The following is a 6,000-nucleotide window of genomic DNA, read 5'->3' on the forward strand; positions in this document are numbered from 1 at the left end:
CGGGTTTTCGACTCAAGCCCTCTTTGGTCTCAAAGTGCCCTTTACGGGTTTTCACCTTAGCCTCTCCAAAGTTTTTTTTTTTTTTTTTTTTTTTAGGAAGCAAAGCGCCCTTTACGGGTTTTCACTTTGGTTCCCCTTTCTTTCAAGTGAAGTATTTCTTAACAGAGTCTGCGTTTACAGGATTTGGTAAACTTTTGCCATCCATCTCGCATAGGATCAAAGCTCCACCGGAAAAGGCCTTCTTTACAACATAAGGGCCTTCCCAATTTGGCATCCATTTTCCTCTAAAATCTTTTTGCATAGGAAGAATCTTTTTAGTACCAAGTCCCCTTCACGAAATTCTCGGGGGCGAACCTTTTTATTATAAGCTCGCATCATTCGTTTCTGGTACATTTGCCCATGGTGAATAGCTCTTAGCCTCTTTTCTTCTATTAGGTTCAACTGATCGTACCGAGATTGGATCCAATCGGCTTCATCCAACTGTAGCTCAGATATCACCCGTAGAGAAGGGATTTCAACTTCAATGGGTAATACTGCCTCCATTCCATAAACCAGAGCAAAAGGCGTTGCCCCAGTAGAAGTTCTAACAGATGTTCGATAGGCGAGGAGAGCAAATGATAATTTCTCATGCCAATCCTTGTAGGTTTCAGTCATTTTCCCCACAATCCTTTTAATGTTTTTATTGGCCGCCTCCACTGCACCATTCATTTTGGGACGATACGGCGATGAGTTATGATGCTTAATTTTAAATTTGCTACAAACTTCAGCTATTGTGCTATTATTCAAGTTCATCGCATTGTCGGATATGATCCTCTCAGGCATCCCATATCGACAAATGATCTCCTTCTTCAAGAATTTGCTGACTACTGCTTTTGTGACATTTGCATATGAAGCAGCCTCCACCCACTTGGTAAAGTAATCAATTACTACGAAGATGAAGCGATGCCCATTAGAAGCCTTTGGTGATATTGGCCCAATAACATCCATACCCCACATGGAAAACGGCCAAGGAGAGGTCATGACGTGAAGAGGTGAAGGAGGCGCGTGTATTTTGTCTCCGTAAATTTGGCATTTGTGGCACTTCCTGGCATGATCAATGCAATCTCCTTCCATGGTGGGCCAATAGTACCCAAATCTCATGATCTGTCTGGCCATCGTGAAACCACTGGCGTGCGTCCCACAAATACCCTCATGGACTTCCTCCAAAATTTTCTTGGCTTCTACCGCATCTACACATCTTAACAGTACTTGATCCTTCCTTCTTTTATATAACACTTCTCCATCTAAGACATATTCAATGGCTATCTTTCTCAGAGTTCTTTTGTCATTCTCTGTCGCTTGATCAGGGTATTCCCGATTCTTCACATATTGTAAGATACTCCGATACCAAGGACAATCATCTTTTCCCTCCTCCTCAATATTGCAACAATTAGCCGGGGTCTCAGAGATACTCATCTGAACAGGCCTCATTGCCTCAAGTCTATTCACCTGAATCATCGAAGCTAGAGTAGCTAATGCATCAGCCATTTGGTTTTCCTCACGTGGGAGGTAATAGAAGGTGATATCGTCAAACTCCTCAGCCAATTCAAGAACTAGTTTTCTATAACCAATTAGCTTAGGATCTCTAGTCTCCCACTCCCCTTTGAGTTGGTATATCACCAACGCTGAATCCCCGTATACTCTCAGTACTTTGATGTTCCGTTCAATGGCTGCACGAATGCCCATAATACATGCTTCATATTCTGCCATATTATTTGTACAATCGAAGTCCAACTTACTGGCAACAGGATAATGATCTCCACTCGGGGATACCAAAACTGCCCCAACTCCATTACCCGTAGCATTCGAAGCTCCATCAAAATTTAACTTCCATACGTGATCCATTTGAGGATTTTCTTCAGTATTCGCCACATACATCAAGTCCTCGTTTGGAAAATCGAAATTCAAAGATTCATAGTCCTCCAAGGCTCTACTAGCTAGGAAATCGGCTATTGCACTTCCCTTTATGGCCTTCTGACTGACATATACTATATCAAATTCTGAGAGCAAGATCTGCCATCTAGCCATTCTCCCGTTCAAAGCGGTCGATTCCATCATATATTTTAAAGGATCTAACTTTGAAATCAGCCAAGTCGTGTGATACAACATATACTGCCTCAGTCTTCGGGTTGCCCAGATTAGAGCACAACACAACTTCTCAATTGATGAGTACCTCATTTCGCAATCGGTAAATTTCTTACTGAGATAGTATATTGCCCTTTCTTTCTTTCCCGTCTCATCATGTTGGCCCAATACGCATCCCATGGAATTCTCCAACACTGTTAGATACAATATCAATGGCCTATCTGGACTTGGAGGTGATAAGACTGGAGTATTAGCCAAGTACTGCTTTATCTTATCGAAAGCCCTCTGACACTCTTCATCCCAATTGCCCGGATTATGTTTCTTTAAGAGCCGGAATACTGGATCACATTTCTCTGTCAGTTGTGAGATGAACCGAGCAATGTAATTCAGCCTCCCTAGGAAACCTCGAACCTCCTTCTGAGTGCGCGGGGGAGGTAAATCTCGTATTGCCTTTACTTTGTCTGGGTCAACCTCGATCCCCTTTTTGCTAACTATGAAGCCTAATAACTTCCCTGATCTGGCTCCGAACGTGCACTTGGCCGGGTTAAGCTTGAGCTGAAATTTCTTTAATCTCAAAAATAACCTTTTCAAGACCTGAACATGCTCTTCTTCCGTTCTAGACTTTGCGATCATATCGTCAACATAGACTTCAATCTCCTTGTGCATCATGTCGTGAAACAAAGTCACCATAGCTCTTTGATACGTTGCTCCCGCATTCTTCAATCCGAAGGGCATTACCTTGTAACAGAATGTTCCCCATAAGGTAATGAATGTGGTTTTCCTCATGTCTCCGGGATGCATCTTTATTTGATTGTATCCAGAGAAACCGTCCATGAAAGAAAACAATGAATAGCCCGCCGTGTTATCTACCAAAGTATCAATGTGAGGCAGTGGAAAGTTGTCCTTTGGACTAGCCTTGTTTAAATCCCTATAGTCCACACACATTCGTACCTTTCCATCTTTTTTGGGAACAGGGACGATGTTGGCTACCCAATCCGAATACTTGACCTCTTGTAAGAAACCAGCGTCGAATTGTCTTTTGACTTCCTCTCTTATTTTTAACACAATGTCAGGTCTCATTCTCCTAAGCTTCTGTTGAACGGGTTTACAATCCTCCTTTATGGGCAGACGATGTACCACAATGTTAGTATTTAGCCCAGGCATATCTTGGTACGACCACGCGAAAACATCCTTGAACTCTCGGAGCAAATTGATGAGGTCTTGCCTTGTCTTTGCGGTAATTTCAGTTCCAATTTTCACCTCCTTTCCATCCTCTAGGCTCACTATTTCTAACGATTCCCTATGAGGTAGGATATGCTTATCCTCTTGTTCCATCATTCTTAACAAGTCCGGAGATGCATCATAATCTTCGTCATTTCCAAAGTCGTGGAATCCCTCTGAACACACTTCTTGCTCAAAAATAGGCTCCGCGTTTGAGACAGCATCACTCATGTCATTGATATCTGAAGACCTATGTGGGCAGATCAAATAATATACCAAGAATATAAATTTATGAATATGTTTGTGCAAAAGAATCACAAATGAAAGAATTGTTTGTAAGACAATCAACCAAATGAAAAATATGAAAGGAAAAAAAAAAAAAAGTGACTGATCGAGATGAACGTAGACACGTATTTTATTAAAATAATGATATTTAGGCCCAATGCCTATTTCACAAAAAATTTCGTATCGTTTCTAGGCCAACAAACAACAGGAATGTTTTGAGCATTACTCTGAATAAGCCCTAAAGACTACAGGGATTTCTTCAGCAGTCCAATTGTTTAGCTCGCTTCCAGGCTCATAAGGGCGGATCTCCAACAAAGCCCTCCTTTCCGTTGCTTCTATGGTGTTAATATAAACGTTTTCCAACATTCCTCCCATGCCGCTACCGGATACCCCACATTCAGAATGAATAAATCCTCCCGACACAAAAGATGAAGATATGTGGGGAAAGGTTAAAGGCTCACACTTAGCTTCATGTCCATTCAAACGCGCCCTTCTTCTCGCTTGTCTCTTCTCTACTTCTTTCTTCTTCTGCTTCATGTCTGGCTTGTACCCTAAACCAAATCTATCAAATTTTTCCCTCGGTATTGGTGCCTCAATCCTCCCCTGAAGGTATTTTCCCAATCCTTTCCCGGGTAAGGCTCCTCTTCCTACCATCAATCGCAATCCCATCTCAGTGGTCCTGGACATTTTCGGTACTGGAATCCTATTTCCCTCCGCAATAAACATCGCGTTCACAAATTCTAACGACCGAAAAGAACATTCCAGTGCCTCATCGTTGATGTCCACATAAGGTGCCTCGCTAGTCATCATTGCGATAATATCCTCCTCTGCATCTATTGTTACCAACCGATCCTCCGATACCAACTTCACCTTCTGATGTAATGATGAAGGTACCGCCCCTGCTGAGTGTATCCACGGTCTCCCCAATAGACAGTTGTAGGAGGGTTTAATATCCATTACCAAGAAATCCACCTCATAAGTGACTGGGCCAATCCTTAATGGTACTTCAATTCTCCCCATAACCTCCTTTTTTGTTCCATCAAATGCCCTTACTATGCTCTGGCATGCTTTCATGTGCGAACTGTCTATTGGTAATCGACTAAGAGTGGACAAAGGCAATACATTTAGTGCAGATCCATTATCGACCAAGGCCCCCGGGAGTGTGTACCCTTTGCATCGGACAGTAACGTGGAGGGCTTTAGTAGAACCTCTGCCTTCGGATGGTATTTCATCATCATTGAAGAAGATAAAATTGTCAGCACCAATATTGTTGATCAACCGATCCAACTTGTTTACTGAAATATCGTCAGCCACATATGTTTCGTTTAGCACCTTTAAGAGTGCATTCCGATGTACTTCTGAGTTTAAGAGTAAAGCTAATACCGAAATGCGGGCTGGCTGTTTGTGCAGTTGCTCCACAACACTGTATTCGCTGTGTTTCAAAAACTTCAAAAACTCTTTCGCCTCTTCTCCTTTTATTGGTTCATTTACCAATGGTTCAACTTCTACTGCCTTCCCTTTCCTCTGTTCTTTCTTCCAATTCTCTTCCCTGGACGACTCTGCTTGAGCGTCATATCTTTTTCCCTTGCGCGTGTAAAAAACTGTTTCCTGATTTCTTTCTGCTTCTTTTCCCAAAATGGTCACATTACACCCGTAATTCCACGGCACCATTTTGTTATCTTTATAAGAGAAATTTGATGGTTTCTGGATTACAATTTTCGGCGTTACCTGAGCCCTAACCTCATTACCCTTAGGGCGGGAGATAATGACCACAGGATGATTTATTTTTGGAGCCTTTGTTCCCAACTCTGTCGCGCATATGCTCCTCATTTCTTTCACATCTTCATAAAACCTCATCTCCTTGTTATCCATCATGCTTTGAACCAAGGCCTTGAATCCTTCACATTCTTGGATTTCATGCCCTGTTTCATGGTGAAATTCACAATAATTTCCCATCTCATGCCCTTTCTCAGAATCTGAAATAATCAAACCTCTTTTCGCCATTTCTTTCCAGACCCATTTCAATGGAGTTTTTACTTCAGCAATGTCAGTCTTGACTTCTTCTCCCGTACCTTCGCTAACCATATTCACCCCCTTATCTGCGTGATTAGGTAACGGATTCTTTGCGTTAGGTGAGTCGTCAAGTTTGACAACACCTAAATTGATAAGTCCTTCTACTACCTTCTTGAAGGCAGTACAATTTTCTATCGAGTGCCCAGAAATTCCCGCATGATAATCACATTGCGCGTTCGTATCATACCATTTTGGATACGGGGGTTGTAGAGGACTCAAGTAACGAGGAGCAACAATATGTGCATCGAATAAAGTCTGATACAACTCCTTGTATGACATCGGGATTGGCGTGAATTG

This window comes from Gossypium hirsutum, chromosome A05 (assembly GCF_007990345.1).
Source record: "Gossypium hirsutum isolate 1008001.06 chromosome A05, Gossypium_hirsutum_v2.1, whole genome shotgun sequence".
Taxonomy (NCBI): domain Eukaryota; kingdom Viridiplantae; phylum Streptophyta; class Magnoliopsida; order Malvales; family Malvaceae; genus Gossypium; species Gossypium hirsutum.